Below are 17,464 nucleotides of genomic sequence, written 5' to 3' on the forward strand. Positions count from 1 at the left end.
TTTGACATACAAAGAAAATTTAAAATGCGACGGCTTTAAGGAAAGACAAGAATAAATTAAAAATAAGAATAGAGGAAAAAATAGACATACGTAGGAGTAAATTTAAAAAGTGACGGGATACACTACACAGGAAAGAATTAAAAAACAGGGATGGGGAGCCTGATAAAAGTAGACACGGAAAGAAAATCAAAGAAGCCACAGGTAACAGGAGAGATAGGAGAGAATTAGAAAACAAAGACGGCAAACTGGATAAAAGTAGCCATAGAAACAAAATTTAATATTGACAGTATAGCGTAGACAGGAAAAAATTGAAAAGGAAGGAGAGGAAACTAAATAAATGGAGACACAAAAGAAGATTTTCAAAGCGACCGGGTACAGGACAGAGAGGGAGGAACAGAAAAATAGAGACAGGGAATCAGATAGAGGGAGATGTAGAAAGAATATTTAAAATGTGACAGGCTACAAGAAAAACAGGAAAGAAAAAATAGGAACAGGTATGCGAATAGGAGGAAACGTTGAAAGAAAATTTTAAAAGTGACAGGGTATACGGAAGAAAGGGAGGAATTAAAATTTAGGGAAAGGGAGCCAGACGAAAGGAACTGCTGAAAGAGAAATTAAATCGTGACAGGCTACAAGAAATACAGGGAAGACTTGAAAAAAATCAAGAAAGGGAGCCGGATAGAGGGAGGCGTAGAAGGAATTTTAAAAAGCAACCGGGTACAAGAAATGTAGACGAGAGTTAAAACATTGGGACAGGGAGATGGATAGAGGACAAACTAGAAGGAAAATTTAGACAGCGATCGGGTACGAGAAACACGGGAGCGTTAAAAAAACAGGGACAGGGAGATGGATAGAAGGAACCGTACTGAGAAAATTTTAAAAACAACAGGAATAAGAAACAGGGGAAATAATTACAGAAAATAGAACAGGGAGATGGATAGAAGGAAACACAGAAAGAAAATTTAAAAAGCGATGGGGCACAGGACAGCGGGAGGAATTAAAAAATAGGGACAGGGCGCCGGAGAGAGGGCAACGCAGAAAGAGAAGTTAAAATGCAACGGGGTACAAGGAACACAAGAAAGCGTTAAAAAGTAGGGAGAGGAAGCCACCGAGGGAAAAACGGAGGAAAGAAAAAATTGATAGGTGAAGTGGTACAGGGCAGAGTTGGCAGAAAAGTCACAGGTTTTGGGGAGCCGGACGGGTAGGTGGGCCGGGAGAGAGGGAGACAGAAGCCGGGACGGGCAGGGAGGCAGGCATAGATCGACCGGGACGCGCACGACAGAATGCGCGTCTCGCCGCAGGTCCCGGCACTAGCAGGAGACCTTCACTGCCCCAAGGCTTTACTCTCTGCCTCGGCGGCAGGCTCCTCGACGCTCCTCCGCCGCAAGGCTTGCCGGCGGCTCCGACGCGCAGCAGATGGAGGCACCGAGCTCCCAGCGCTGCGTGCCGGCGGTGCGTTCCGTCAGGGACCGCTCGGCGGGATCCTTCGTCGCTGCAGGGACCGGCCATTCCTCGCTCGAGGCACCCATCTGCAGGACCCCCTCCTCAGCCAGCTCCCCTTTGTCAGCTCCCTCAGGAAGGCATGCCCTGGTGGCAGCCCCCTTTACAGCTAGAGCCCCTTCACACAGCAGGGCCAGCCCCACCCTCAGCCTCACTGGCCACACCTGGGACTGCCCCAGCCCCGGGCCCAGCCGGAGCCCGTGTCGGGAACAGGTGCCCCTGCCAAAGCCCCCCAACACGTCCCCCCATCCCCGGCACCTGCCCACAGCCACGAGCTCTGTACCCAGGGGCACAGAGGAGGCAGGAAGAGTTTATTCATTAAAGCACAGAAGGAATATAGGGACAGGAAGCCAGGCAGAGGCAGTCGCAGAAAGAGAAATTAAAAAGCGACCGACAGAGGGAAGAATTAAAAATGAGAGAACATAAGACAGATAGAGGGAGAAATAGAAAGGAACAGGACAGAGCCAGGAGATTTTAAAAATTGTCAAAGGGAGCTATGTAGACAGAGATTCCAAAGAGAAAATAAAAAGCGACGGGCTACAGGAAACGCGGGAAAGAAAAAAATGGGCCGGTGAACCAGAGAGATGGAGCCATAAAAATAAAATTTTAAAAGCGACACAGTTCAAGACAGGAAAGAACTTAAAACAAGGGAAAGGGAAGGAGATAAATGGAGACACAGACAGAAAATTTAAAAAGCGGCAGGGTAAGGAAAACAGAAAAAAAAATAGGGAGAGCAAACCAGATTAAAGATGAGCGAGGAAGAAACATTGAAAAGCGACGGGGTGTGTAACAGAATTAAAAAATAGGGACAGGGAGCTTGATAAAAGCAGGCGTAAGAAGGAAACGTGAAAATGCAAAGAGGTGCGGGACAGTCGGCGGAGGACTAAAGAGAGGGCTGGCAAACTAGATGGCCAGTACGTATAGAAACAAAATTTTAAAAGCCAAGGGATCAAGAGAGGAAAAAATTAAAAACGAGAGACAGCGATCGAAATAAACAGAGGCGTGCGAAGAAAATCTATAAAGTGAAGCGCAGGCTCGGGGACAGATGGGAAAGAATTAACAGTTCAACACATTAGATGGGATAAAATTGCATATATAAACAAACTAAAAAGCCGACTCTATTAGGGAAGATAGGAAAAAACTAAAAAAATAAAGGAAGGATGACAAAGAGAGAGACAGATACAAAGTCAACCGAAAAAGCAACGGGGTAAGCAATATACCAAAAACTACCGACAAATAAGGACAGGAAGCTTGACATAGAAAGACACGGAAAGAAAATTTCAAAAGCAACCGGGTAGAGGACAAACAGGAAAAAAATTAAAAAAAAAAAAAGGGGACAGCAAGCTAGATAAAAGCATACACAGAGGCAAAACTTTTAAGGTCAAGGGACTAAGAGAGGAAAAAATTTAAAAAATAGCAACAGCAAACTAAACAAAGACAGACAGAACTTGCAAAAAGCAACCGCACTAAGGAGAGACGAGAAATAATTGAAAAGTAAAGCCAGTGCGCGGGATAAAGGTAGACGGAATATTTTAAAAGTGACGGGGTTTAGGGCAATTAAAAATAGGGACAGCGAACTAAAACGGAGACATAGGAAGAACCTTTCAAAAGCATTGGCGCCAACGAAAGGCGCCATTAAAAAATAAAGACAGCGAAATAAAAGACGGCAAATGGGATAAAAGTAGACAGAAAATTTTGAAAGCGATGGGGATGGAAGGAATAAGAGAAAATTTTAAGACGGCGACAGTGAACTAAAAGAGACGTAGAAAGAAAATCTAAAAAGCGATGGCACAAAGGAAAGACAAGAAATAATTAAAGACATTGAAGGGAAAAAAAGCAGGCGTAGAAAGAACGTTAAAAAAGCGAGGGACATGACAGAAATAAAGGGAAAAATAAAAATATAGGGATGGCAAACTAAAAGAGAGAGAGGTAGAAAGAAAACTTAAAAAGAGAGGACACAGAGGAAAGACGATAAACTATTAAAGGAAAAGACAGCGAACGGGATAGAAGTAGAAAATTTAAAAAGCAACGGGGATGACTGCAATAAATGCAGAAAATTAAAAAATAGGGACAGCGAACTAAAACAGATGTAGAAAGAAACTTTGTAAAGCGACGGCGCTGAGGAAAGACAAGTAATAACTAAAAAAAAAGAGGGCGAAGGGGATAAAAGTAGACAGAAATTCTAAAAGCGACGGGGATTAAGGAAATAAGGAAAAAATTAAATCATAGCAACGCCAAGCTAACACGGACAAGGAGAACGAAAACTTAAAAAACTACGGCACTAGAGACGGTCGAGAAATAATTAAAAATAAAGATATCGAAGGGAAAAAAAGTAGACGTAGAAAGTACGTTTCAAAAGCGATGGGCGTTAGGGAACAAAAGGGAAAAAATTAAATAGGGACAGCACGCTAAAACAGAGGTTGAAAGAAAATTTTAAAAGCGACGGCACCAAGGAAAGAGAAGATATAATTATAAAATAAAGACGGCAGACAGAAAATTTTAAAAGCGGCGGAGATTAAAGAAACGAGAAAAAATTTTTAAAACGGCGACGGTGAATTAAAACAAAAACACAGAAATATTATTTAAAAAGCGACAGCACAAAGGAAAACCAAGCAAAAATAATTAATAAAGACAGCAAACAAGATAAAAGTAGTACATTTTAAAAGCGAGGGGGGTGAAGGAAATGAGGAAAAAATTAAAAAATAGCGACAGCAAACTGAAACGGAGACGTAGAAATAAAATCTAAAGAGCGACGGCGCGGAAGAAAGAGGAGAAATAACGAAAAAGAGGCAGCAAAGGGAATGAAAGTAGGCATAGAAAGACCGTTGAAAAAGCGAGGGGGATTAGGGAAATGAAGCGTTAAAAAAAGAAGAACAGCAAACTAAAACAGACATAGACAAAAAATTAAAAAGCAGCAGGGGCGAGGAAAGAGGCGAAATAATTAAAAAATAAACGCAGGCAAATAAAGACCGCCGACGGAAAATTTTAAAGAAATGGTAATTAAAGAAATAAAGAAATAATCAAGACAGCGAATAGGTTCGAGTAGATGCAGAGAGGAAACGTAAAAAGCAACAGAGCGCACGACAGCCGGGAAAGAATTAAAAAACAGCAATACGCAGCTCGAAAAAACTAGACACAAAAGGAAAATTTAAAAAGCGTTCAGGTTCAGGACAGACAGGAAAAATTAAAAAAAAAAAATTGCGACAACAAACCAAGAAATAGAAAAGAAGTTTAGAAGCGACGGGGCGCAGGACAGGGAAGAACAAATGAAGAAATAAAGACAGCAAACTGGATGAAAGTAGACACAGAAAGAAAATTTTTAAAGCGACGGGATACACGGCAGATGGGAAATATTTAAAAAATAGTGTAGGCAGCTCAACGATAAAAGCAGACGTAGCATCGTGATTTAACCCTGGCTGGCAACTAAGCGCCATACCGCTGCTCGCTCGCTCCCCCACAGCGGGATGGGGGGAGAGTCGGAAGGGCAAACGTGAGAAAAACACTCGTGGGCTGATGTAAAAACAGTTCAATAATTAAAAAGAAGTTTCATTAAAAAAATATAAAGGGGGGGGGGGGGGGCGGGACAGGGGGAACTAACAACAAAGAGAGAGGAAAATAAAACCAAGAAAAGCAAGCGATGCAAGTGAAAAGAATTGCTCACCACCAACACCCAGCCGGTCCCAAACAGTGGCGCGCCCACCGACCTCCACCCCCGGTTTTATTGCCGAGCACGACATCGTACGGTCTGGAATATCCCTTTGGTCAGTTGGGGTCAGCCGTCCCAGCTCCGTCCCCTCCTGCCGGCACGTCGGGGCAAGGAGTGGAACAGCCCTCGATATGCCGTGCCGGCGCCGGTCAAGGATAACTGACGCGTCACGGGCACAAATCCAAAACGCAGCCCCATACCGGCCACTGTGAAGAAAACTAACTGTATCCCGTCCCAAACCAGCACGCGCAGAAGTAAAATTTAAAAAGCCGTGGTATGGGGAAAAATGTAAAAATGAGGATGGAAAACTTGATAAACGGAGACATAAAGTTTAAAAAGCGGCAGGGCGCCAGAGAGACAGGAAAACGATAAAAAATGGGGACAGCAAAAGTAATAAATCTTGACGCAGAAAGAAAATTTAATAAGCGACGGCACCGAGAAAGACAAGGGAGAATTAAAAAATGAGGGTAGGGTAACAAATAGAGACGCACATGAAATTTTAAAAGCGATAGACGGGAGTAAATTAAAATATACGGATAGGGAGCTTGATAAAAGTAGCCGTAGAATGAAAACTGAAAAAGCGACAGGGTTCAGGATGGGCAGGAAAAAAATTTAAAATAAAGGCAGCGAATTGGTTAAAGGAGACATAGAAAGAAAATTTTAAAAGCAACTGGGTAAAGGACACACAGGAAAGAAAATTAAAAACGGGGACAGAAAACCAGATAAAAGCTGACATCATAGAAAGAAAATTTAAAAAGCAAAGACAAGAAAAAAATTTTACATTAGGGTTAGGGTGATAAGAGAGAGACATAGGAAGAAAATTATAAAAGCGAAGGCATTAAGGAAAGACGAGAAAACGTTACAAAGTAAGAAGAGGGAGGAAAATACAGAGACACATAGGAAGACGATTTCAAAAGCAAGGGGGTACAGGAAGGACGAGAAACAAATAAAACAAAGACAGACAGCAAATTGCTTACAGCAGACGCGGAAAGAAAATTTTAAAAGCGACGCAGTACGGGATAGACAGGAACATGTAAAAAATAGGGACAGCAAAGCAGGTAAACTTTGACATACAAAGAAAATTTACGACGTGACGGCTTTAAGGAAAGACAAGATAGAAAGAGGGAGGTGTAGAAAGAAAATGTAAAAAGTGACCAGGTACAGGACAGAGAAGGAAGAATTAAGAATTAGAGACAGGGAGACAGATGGAGGGAGACATAGAAAGAAAATTTTGAAAGCGACAGCACACAAGAATCATAGACGAGAATTAAAAAAAAAAAAAAAAAAAAAAAAAGAGGTACACGGAGCTCCGTAGAGGGAGACGTAGGAAGAAAATTTGAAAAACAACGGGGTACAAGAAACACAGGCAAGCAATTAAAATTAGATCTGGGAGACAGAGAGAGGGAAAAGTAGCAAGAAAACTTAAAAAGCAACTGGGTTCAAGAAACATACGCCACAACTAAAAAGATAGGGACGGAGAGGTAGAAGGAAAGTTTCGAAAGCCACAGGGTACAAGAAACGTAGGCAAGAATTAAAAAACAGGGACGGGGAGCCTGATAGAAGGAAACTGCGATGGGCTGACCTCAGCTGGCCGCTGGGTGCCCACCAAGCCGCTCTATCGCTCCTCCTCCTCCACAAGACAGGGGGGGTGGAGGGGTGGGGGTAAAATACAAACAAAAGCTTTTGCGTCAAGATAAGGATAGAGAGATCGCTCGCCCGTTAGTGTCACCAGCAAAACAGACTTGACTTGGGGAAATTAATTTATTGTCAGTCAAAATCGGAATAGGATATAAGAAATAAGATATATAGAAATAAGATATATAGAAATAAGAACGAATCTAAAAAACACCTTCTCCCCGCCCCTCTCTTTTTTCCCAGGCTCATCTCCACTCCCGACTTCTCTACCTCCTCCCTCCGAGGAACACGGGAGTCACGGTCAGTTCATCGCACGTCATCTCTCCTCACGCTCTTCTTCTGCTCCAGCGTGGAGTCCCGGCCACAGGTCCTGCCAGAAAACCTGCTCCAGCATGGGCTCCTCTCCACGGGACCACAGGTGCTGCTAGAAGCCGGCTGCAGCGCAGGTTCTCCACAGAGTCACGGCTTCCTTCAGGCACATCCACCTGCTCCGGCGTGGGGTCCTCCGCAGGCTGCGGGGGAGTAACCTGCATCACCGTGGTCTCCATGGCTGACTGCAGGGGAATCTCCGCTCTGGCGCCCGGAGCACCTCCTCCTTCTTCACCGACCTTGGTGTCCGCAGGACTCCCTCACGCTCACGTTTCCTCTGTCGCAGCTCCTGTGCAGCATTTTTTAGCCCTTCTTAAATACGTCATCGCAGAGGCGCTACCAGCGTTGCCGACAGGCTCCGCTTCGGCCAGCAGCAGATCCGTCTCGGAGCCGGAACTGGCTGCGCTCAACATGGGGTGACTCCGGGTGGCTTCTCACAGAATCCACCACCGCCCCAGCTAACAAAAGAATGCAGCAGCTAGCAGCCACAGGGCAGAGAAGGGGGGATTGAAGAAGAGGGAAAGAGAGCCAAACAGAGAGAGACAGAGGGGACAAAAAAACAGCGATGGGCTACAGGCCAGAGAGGAGGAAGGGACAGGGAACCAGACCGAGAGCAACAGAGGAAAAACCAAAAGAATAGCAATGGGCCACAGGGCAGACAGGAAGGAATTAAAAAAGGGGATAGCAAGGTGGGCAGAGAGAGGGAGACAGAGGGAGAGACTGAGAAATACCAAAAAACCTCGATGAGCTAAAGGGGAGAGACAGAGGAATTAAAGAAAGGGGACAGGGGGCCAGAGAGAGAAAGGTAAAGAGAAAAATAGGCTATGGGACAGAGAGCAAAGAAATTAAGATGTAGGAACAAGGACCTGGAATGAGAGAATACAAGAAAGAAAAAGTATATCCAGAATACAGGGCAGAGAGAGAGGAATTTCAAAATAGGGACGTGACGCCAGACAGAGAGAGGTGGGGGGGGTTGGGAATTGCGAAGGGCTAAAGGGCAGACGGGGAGAAATTTAAAAAAATTGGGATAGGAAGACGGACTGATAGAAGGAGAAAGACAAAAATAGCAATGGGCCGCAGGACAGAGACAGAGGATGAAAAAAAAAAGAGGGACGGGGAACAGCGCAGAAAGAAAACGGAGATGCAGAACGACAGAGAAAGAGGGAGACGTACAGGGAAGCGGAAAAAAATGACAGCAGTAACAGAAAGAAAAGAGGGGCGACACGGCCCCAGGGGTCCAGGACTCACCGCAGGTCCCGCTCTCGGAGCGGCCGGGAGAATTTGACAGTTCAGACGCATCTCTCTCCATCTCTCTCTCCCCCTCCCTTCCTCCTCCGTAGCTCTGGTTGCTTGACTGTCATCCGCCTAAAAGAACAGAGGGGCATCTTACAGCTCTTACAATACGAAGCGTCCCAGGTACGCAGCTTCATACGCGCACATGCTACGTAGCCGTCCCGCGCTTTCGGTCACGCGTACAGACCCTGCCTTGCGCACTGGCGATCGGATCTGCAGAGGACTACGCTAAGAGGGATCCTTCCTCACCCGGAGAGGCAGGCTGTCTCCTGCTGCAGCCGGAGGCAGCTGTCAGCTGGATCCCCTTTATTTTATTCGTCTGCCACTTTACCTTTTTCCAGCCTCTCTGGCTTCAGCTGCAGCAGCTCCCACCCACAGTCAGTAATCGCTCCAGCCGTCCCTTTTCACCCGTGCTGCTGGGAGAACGAGGCCAAAGGCAACCCACGTGAACCCGAGCCAGATGCTATCAACAACATCCCCAGAGAGGAACTGACAACCGAGTCCTCAGTGCTGCCTTTGGGGAAGGGAAAGAACAAGCAGCTGTTACCCACGGTGATGACAGTAGCTCTCCTCAGGCAGGAACCCCTCCTTCCGCAGGTGCTTCTGGAGACACTGCTCTTTCCCCACACTGACGTTAACAGCACCTGCGTTTAGGGAGAATAAGCATATCCAAGGGCCAGCTCGCTGCCATGAGGACAGGCCTTGGGGGTGGTCTGTGGCTTCAGGGGAGGCGCCGGAGCCAGCGGCAGCTGTGGAGGGTGAGCAGGGCTGGAGGAGTTTCTTTGAGGGGGGGGGGGGGGGGGGGCAGCCAGCACCTTTTCCAGGGGGTGGGAAGGCCTCCAAGGACCTGGAGGAGAGGGGGCAGCCATCTCCTGCCCCTCTTCCTGCTTCCTCTCCACCATCTCTCCAAAAATCCCTGGGACCTGCCCTGAGGGGGCCCAACTCCAACTGAGCCAGTCGCTTGTCGGCACTCTCGGGCAGGCGTGTCCCAGCAGCACCATCCCATGGGGCTGCAGCCCTTTTACGCAGAGGGGCCATCAGCCTCGCTGGTCCCGCCTGGGGCTCCTCCAGCCCCAGCTCACAGCTGCAGCCATGGCCCCTTACACCTGCCACGTCACCCGCTTCCCCCGGACCCTCCCTCCGACAGGCACTCACCAAGCACAAAGGACTGCAAACACAGCCAAAAGGAGATAGCGAGCATTTATTTGTTAACGCGCACGAGTCCCGGGAGCAAGTCTGCTCTAGGGCTCCGCGCCTGTACGCTCGGCCCTTCCCCCGGGAAAACGCGGCAGTCATTACTGGAGCGGCAGGTACAGGGAACAAAAATAGAGCAATGGGGAGCGGGACGGAGGAACAGAAAGGTAAAAATAAAACAAGGGCAAAGGACTAAGGAGCGGAGAAGGAAAGGTACGGGGAAAAGGACAGCGAGATAGAGAAATCAATAAAAAAGGGATGAGGAGCCCTGAAGGGACATGGCCGAAGGAAAACAGGGTCAGGGAGCAGGACAGCGGGAAAGAGACAGAAGATGATGAGCAGGGAGCAGAACCGATGGAGCAAGAGAGAAATTGAAGGAGAGAAATAAGGAAGGACGAAGGGAAAGAAAAAGACAAGGAACAAGCCAGATTGAGGAAAAAAAAGAGAGAGATGTGGATCAGGACAAAGAGATGGAGAAAATTAAAATGGCGATGGACTGCAGGATGAGGAAAAACAAAAAAAAAAAAAGGCCAGGGAGCAGGACAGAGGGGAATAACGGAACAGCAAGCCGAGCCGGGCAGGGGGATATAGCGAGAAACGACGGGACGGGCAGCGGTACAGAGCTATGCAGACAAAAAGTTAGGGGGATGATGGAAGACAGAAAGAATAAGAGAAAAGGGAGAGGGCGCAGGGCAGAGATGGAGAAATAAATGTTAGAGACAGAAAGAGGAGGAGAAGGACAGGACCGAGGCAGAGAGATGGAGAAAGAAAAGACAGCGATGGGTAGCAGGCCAGAGGAACAAGGTAAGACGAGAAGGTTGGGGGGATACAGAAAACAGGCGAGGGACAGAGAGCTGGAAAGCAAGATAACCGCAAGAGAGAAAGGGACAGGGAGCGGGATGCCGGGATAGAGAGCCAACGAGAGCAACAGAGAGAATGACAACAGAGGTGGAGCACGAGAGAAAACAGGGACAAAGAGCAGGACAGAGGTAAAGCAACAAATAATAGGGACAGGGAGCAGCACAAAGGGTCAGAGAGAGTAAGAGATGAACAAGAAGACAGGGACAGTGAGATACAGCATCAAAAAAACCACAGCGACAGCGAGCAAGAGAAAGGAATAGAGAGAGAAAGAGAAGGAAGGAAGCAAGGAGATGGCAAGGGAGGGACACGGAGCGGCACATACAGGTGCAGAGAGGAAAAGAATGCCAGGGAACAGGCCAGAGAAATCGTGGGGAAAAAAGAGACAGAGGCCGATCAGGACAAAGAGATGGAAAAGGAAAAAACAGCGATGGCCTGCGGGACAGAGACAGAAGATGAAAAAAGAGAGAGAAGGAACAGGACAAAAAAGCAGAGAGAAAAAGAAAGGGGAGTGGTAGAACAAGTGAGACAAAGGAAGAGACAAAGAGGGAGCAGGACAGAAATATAGAGGGGAGAGGTACAGGGAAGCAGAAAAGAAAAAAAAAAAAAAAATCACAGCAGCATGGGAAAGAGCGGGGACCAGGAGAGGGGTGGGGAGGGCCTAGGGCACACAAGAGGGGAGACAGGGCCCTGAGGGCCCGGGACTCCCGGCAGCTCTCGCTCTCAGCACCGCCAAGAGACTTTCCCAGTTCAGATGCTTCTCGTCTCCTTCTCTCCTCCCCTCCTCTTCTGTAACTCCGGTCGCTCGGCCATCCTCCACCTAAGAGGACACGCGGGCGTCTTACAGCTCTTATGAGACGAGTCTTCCTAGACGCATAGCTGCGGCCGCGCTGCATGTTGGGTTTCGTACGCAGACCCTGCGTTGCATGTTGGCGGTCCGGCCCGCTGCGGACTACAAAGAGGGATCCTTCCTCGCCTGGAGAGGCAGGCTCTCTCTCGCCTGCAGCGGGAGGCAGCGGCAGGCCAGATGGCTTTCGATTTCTTCTTCTTTACCTTTCTCTGGACTCTCCAGCTTCAGCCAGGGCAGCTCCCGTCCACAGCCAGTAAGCACTCCGCCTGTCCCTCTTGACCCTCAAGCCACGAGAAGAGCGAGGCCGGGCAGAGACAACCTACACAAGCCTGAGGCGGGTGTAGTTCACGGCATCCCCAGGGGAGGAATGGACAGCCACATCCTCAGCGCAGCCTCCCAAAGAGGGAAAGAAGCAGCAGCGACCGTTATTACCGTAGCTTGCCCGTGACCGAATCCCCACCTTCCGCAGGGCCTTCCGGAGACGCCGCTCTTTTCCCCGCACCACGGCTAACGGCACCCGCGTCGAGGAAGAATCAGGCGCGTTCGAGGGCCAGCTCGCCGCCTTCATGACAGGGGGGCAGCCTGGGGCTATGGGACAGGCTTCAGAGGAGGTGCGGGAGCTGAGGGCAGCTGCATGGGGCGAGCGGGACTGGGGGAGGCTCGGAGCAGGGGGCGGCTCTGGCGAGTTGGAGAGGCGCCCAGCATCTGCACCCGGGAGGGTGTCCGCCTCCTTCCCCTCTTCCCTCCTACCAGCTCTCGGGCAAATCCCTGGGGCTACCCTGACCCGGCTCGCCTGCAGCTGATCGGGAGCCTGCTGCAGCAGGTGATTCGAAGCCTCCCGTCCCGCCACCCCGTGGAGGCCAGCGGGCAGGAGACGCCCCTGCACCCGCCAAAGAGGCACGCTCGTCTCACCGGTGGTCCTGGCCCTCACCCACCGGGAATCGCGCCCAGGACACTGCCGCGCTGCGGCAGCAGCGCTGCTGCGCACCTGTGCGGCGCCGGCGCTGCAGCCACGAGGAGGCGGCGGCAGCAGCGAGCACCCGGCGGGCGGCGCTCACCCAGGGGCAGCCCCGCCGCTGCAGTTCCGCCTTTTGCTTGCCGAGCGCCCGCCGGCACCGCGCGCGGGGAGCGGCAGCGACGAGCGCGGTGGCATCACCTCACCGGCACTGCAGCATCGCATCGCCATTACCGGCAGACGGTAGCTTGGAGCGCGGCGCCGCCTCTGCGGCGCCCACCTGCGGTACCGCGTTCCGTTCGCCAGAGCACGGCGAGCGCGACGGCCCGCGTGCGCGGTGCCCGACCCGCAGTACCAGCTCTGGATCACCTAGTGGCAGCAATGACAGCAGTGGCGCGCTTGTGCTCTCAAGGCCCAGCCGCACCGCTTGTCAGGGAGCGGCTGCAGCCGGAGGCCCGCGGGAAACGACACAAAACGAGCAACAGAACTACACGCCGTGCCGCGCCGCGGGGGCCACGGCAGTGGCAAGCGCTATGCCACACCGCACGCGCCCGAGAGCAACGCGGCCGCCCGGCAGCCAAGTCGGCAAAAACTACAGCTCCCGGCACGCGCGGGCGAACACAGCATGGCCGCCCGGCAGCCGAGCGCCGGAAGACTACACCTCCCGGCACGCTCGGGGAACCAACATGGCTGTCCGGCAGCCCCGTGCCCCCGGACTACAACTCCCGGCACGCCGCGAGAGGCAGCCTGCCCCGCTTTCTGACCCTGCGGGGTCTCCCCTCCTCCGCCGATGCACCCGAAAGCCCCGCCGAGCCCGCAGCGCAGCCCCGCACTCCCCGGCGCGGCTCCGGGCAGACTCCCCCGTGTCGTCCCCCCACGACTCCAGCTACGACACGATGCGGCTCCCCAACGCCCCCGCTGCCCCTTGCCACCGGCTCCGACATGGTGCGGGACCCTAAAAATGCCACCGCTCCGCGCCTTGGACACGGACCCCGCGACCCCCCGTAGGCACCGCTGCCCTCCTTGGGGCTTTCCCTGGGACCCGCCGGTCGATCGAGCGGCCCCGCTCACCCTCTCCCTCGGTGCAGCCGCAGCCTGGCGATGCTCGGCATCCGCTCCCCTCCTCCCTCGGCTCGTGCCGACCTCTCCACTGCCACCCGCGGCAGGGCAAGACCAGCCCCTCCACCAGCAGCCACCCCTTTGCAGTAAGGGGCTATCACCATCACCGCCCGCACCTGTGGCTCTTCCAGCCCCCACCCACAGCTGCAGCCCATCCGAAACGCCGGGCCATCACCCGACCCCAAGACATGCAAACTCATTCCCTGGACTCTGTGCCAGCCTCTTACCAAGCGCAAAGGGACCGCAGGCATAGCCGTGAGTGCAAAAAGAAAGCAAACATTTATTAATTAATGCCTAAAACTCCTGGGAGTGAGTCTCCTACAGGGCTCGGTGCCCATACACTCCCTCTTCTCCTTAGACACTTCAGTAGTCTTACTGGAGCGGTACTTGTCAGGCTGGCAGTGAACGGTCAGCTCCTGTAGCGATGGGCTCTGAAGGTAGAAAAAAATAAGGAAAAGGGAGCGGAACAAAACGGGAAGGGAGGAAAGGGACAGGGGGCTTGACAGAGGGACGAGGCGAGAATCGATGGGACAGGGGTCTGGACAGAGTGACGGAGAGAGGAAAAAAGAAAAGGAAGCGGGACAGCATTGGCAGGGGGGAGGAACACCACAGCTGTGATGGGCAGCAGGACAGAGAGGTGGAGCAAGAAAAAAATACTGAGGACAAAAGAGGAAAAAAGGGACAGCCGGCTGGATGCGGGGGATATAGCAAGAAAAGATGCAACAGGGAACGGGACAGAGAGGAAAAGGCGGAAAAGACAAGGAGAGGAAAAAAGGGACAAGGGGCAGGACAGAGATGGACAAAGAAGCAGGAGGGACAAAGGGACAGAGAGAGAAAAAGACATGAGGAAGGACAGAAGAAGAAAAAGAAGGGACAGGGAGCAGGACAGAGCAACAGAAGAGGAAAAAAAGAAGGAAGGAGCAGGAAAGAACTAGAGGGGAGGAAAGGACAGAGAGAAGAACAGAGCACAGAGAAAGAGAGGGATGGGGAGCCAGACAAAGAGGCGGAGAAAAAAAAAAACGGTAACGGGCAACAGGACAGACGTACAGAGCGCAAAAAAATAAAGACGGAGAGCAGGAAAGAAAAGTAGAGCCAGAAAGATGACTGGGAAGCAGGAGAGTAGCCACAGAAAGAAAAACTACTAATGCGGACTGGGGTGGAGGCAGAGAGAGAGAGATATGGGGACAGGGAGTGGGACATACAGATGGAGAGAGAAACCAAAGAAAGGGAACAGCAGAACAGGTTTGAAAACAGGGAGAAGGTACGCAAGACAGGACAAAGAGACAGAGAAAGAAAAACTGGAGGACTGCGACAAAGGAAAAGCAAAAAGGGCCAACGAGCGGGACAGACGACAAGAGAGAGGGGGAAAAGGGGACAGCCGGCCGGCTGGGGGATACAGCAAGAAACAACGGGACAGGCAGCAGGACAGAGGAAGCCAGAAAAGATAGACACGAGAAGACGGACGGAACAATAAAGAGAAAGAAAGGGACATGGAACAGGATAGAGATGGAGAAAGAAGCAGGAGGGACAGAGGAATAGGGAGAGAGAAAGGAAGAAGGGCAGAGGAAGAGAGATAGAAAGGGATAGGGAGCAGGTCAGAGAGACAAAGAAAAAAGACTTACAGGGAACGGGATTGCCAGAGAAAGGGATCAGGATAGAGTGACAGAGAAAAATACGGCTAGAGAACGGGACAGATAGATTTTAAAAACGGCGACGGGCAGCAGGACCGAGTAAGAAAAAAAAGCAGGGACGGTGAGCAGAACAGAGGTATATAGCTAGAAACAAGGGGACTGGAAGCAGGACCGAGCGACAGAGAGAACAGAAAAAGAAAGAGGGGGCGAGGGGAAAGAACAAGGAGAAGGACAGAAAGGAAAAGAGAGGGACACAGAGTAGGATGCTGGGATGGAAAAAGAGGCACACGGAGCAGGACAGAGATACAGAAAATAAAAATACTGATGGGAGGCAGGACGGAAGGCTATTGAGGCAAAGAGAGGGACAGGCAGAAGAGCACAGAAATAGCAAAAAAGAAGGGCAGGGGAAATATAAAAAAAGCTGACAAATAGGCAGCCAGAAAATGAAACACAGAAGAAAAAGAGAGTGACAGCGAGCAGGACAGGCGGAGGAAGAGAGATGGCGGTGGGGGGCAGGCAGGGAGAATGACAGAGAATTGGGGGGGGCGTGGGGGAGGGTGTGGGAGGGGAAGGACAGGGGCAGGGAACAGCACAGCGGGACAAAGATGGAAAAAGAGGGACGGGGAGCAGGACAAGACAGATGGAGCACGAAAAAAATAGGGACGGGGAGAAGGACAGAGAGGCGGGCAGACAAAAAGAGCAACGGGAACCAGGACCGAGGGATAAAGAGAGGGACAGTCAGCTGGATGCAAGAATAGAGAGAAAAACAGGAGTATGGGTAAGTGGAAAAAATGACACAGAAGGAAAGCGAGAGAGTCCAGGAGCCGGGCAGAGGGACGTGGAGCCAGGCGGACGGATGGACAGGCAAAAAGACAACGACAGAGGAACAAAGGACAGTGCAACAGACAGATGGCAGCAGGAAAAGGCAGACGGGCAGGGATCTGGGAGGGATGGGGGATGCAGAGGGGGGCGGGGACGGAACGGGACACGGAAGAAGGGGGATGCACACCCAAGGGCCCGGGACTCACCGCAGCTCCCGCTCGTGATGCCGCCTGGAGAGATGTATAATTCGGATGCTTCTCTCTTTCTCTCATGCTTACTCCCTCTTCCGTGGCTCCGGTTACTCGACCGTCATCCGTCTGAGAGAGTACAGCTGGTGTCTCACAGCTCTTGAAACGTGACGGTTCATAGACGCGTATCATCTCACTCGCACTTACGCGCACACACGCGATACACAGACGTGCCATACCTTTGGATACGCACACAGACCCCGCGTTATACATTAGTCACGTCATCTGCCGAGGACTATTAATTGGGACAGTTCCTCGCTCAAACAGGCAGGGTTTCTCCATTCTGCAGATGGAGGCAGCTTCCACTCGGATCCACTTCGCTCTGTTCTCCAGTTGGTTCGCTTTTTGCCGTTCTCTTCAACTTCAGCCACGGCAGCTAGTCTAAAAAGACAGCAAGTATTAGACCTTTCCCTCTTCGCACACCCCGCTACAATAACGAGGCAAGCCAGGGACAACGCGAGCAAACCTAAAAGCTGGATGCAGTCAACGACACACCCCCGGAGGAGGAGCGGCTAACCTAGTCCTCGGGGCTGCCCCAGGAGACAAAAAGAACGAGCAACTGTCATCAACGGTCACCTGTGTTCACCCCAGGCTGGAAGCATCCCACGGGCCTCCGGCCCCCCGCCCTTGTCCAGGGCTCCCGGCAGGCCGTGTCCTCGGGCACCCGGGGCAGCAACAGGACTCTCACGACCAAACAGGGTACGGGCAAGGCCCTGGCCCGTTCCCAACAGCTCCCGCGCCCCACGCTGCCGAGCCCCGCCATCCCACTACCCCCAGGCGGGCGGGAGACACCCCCGAGCCGCGACCGCCGAAGGGTGTCGCTCACCACACCGGCGGTCCCGGCCCTCACCTGTCGCCGACGAAAGGAAGCGCGCCCGGCACACCACCGCGCCGCTCCTGGGCACTGCGCACGCACCGGCCGCTGACGGCGCGCGGGAGGGGCCGGAAGTCGCCCGATGGTCGTGCGCATGCGCGAACGCCGAGCTGCGGTACCTTAGATCAGTCAGCAGGAAGCAGCAGTGAGCATGGCAGCGCTATTGCGCACGCGTGATACGCACGCTGCACTGCCCGCTTTTCCTCACACAGTGGCAGCGGTGAGCACGCGGCAGCACCACGCGTGCGCGGCCTCGGCGCCGCAGTACCGCATTCCGGCTACCACGCGGCAGCAGAGAGCGAGGACTCACCGAGGCGCAGGACCACATTTTGGTCACAAGGCGGAAGCAGCGAGGTCGGCGCATCGCCGCACCTGCAGTACTGCCTGCCGGATACCGGGTGGCAGCAGTG

The 17,464-nt window shown here is 51.8% G+C and overlaps 1 long non-coding RNA gene across 2 annotated transcripts; it reads right to left on the reverse strand.

Moving 5' to 3' along the window:
* Nucleotides 1-13,800: 13,800 nt before the first annotated feature.
* Nucleotides 13,801-17,071, reverse strand: LOC132319283 (uncharacterized). Of its 2 annotated transcripts, XR_009484489.1 has the most exons (4): nucleotides 17,031-17,071; nucleotides 16,360-16,561; nucleotides 16,139-16,249; nucleotides 13,801-13,910 (listed from the first exon to the last, which is right to left on the reverse strand). It is a non-coding gene; the product is annotated as an uncharacterized LOC132319283 (long non-coding RNA). The 2 variants fall into 2 exon arrangements; XR_009484488.1 differs by having other exon boundaries at nucleotides 16,139-16,561.
* Nucleotides 17,072-17,464: the final 393 nt, after the last annotated feature.

The sequence above is a fragment of the Gavia stellata genome, chromosome 26 (assembly GCF_030936135.1).
Source record: "Gavia stellata isolate bGavSte3 chromosome 26, bGavSte3.hap2, whole genome shotgun sequence".
NCBI lineage: Eukaryota > Metazoa > Chordata > Aves > Gaviiformes > Gaviidae > Gavia > Gavia stellata.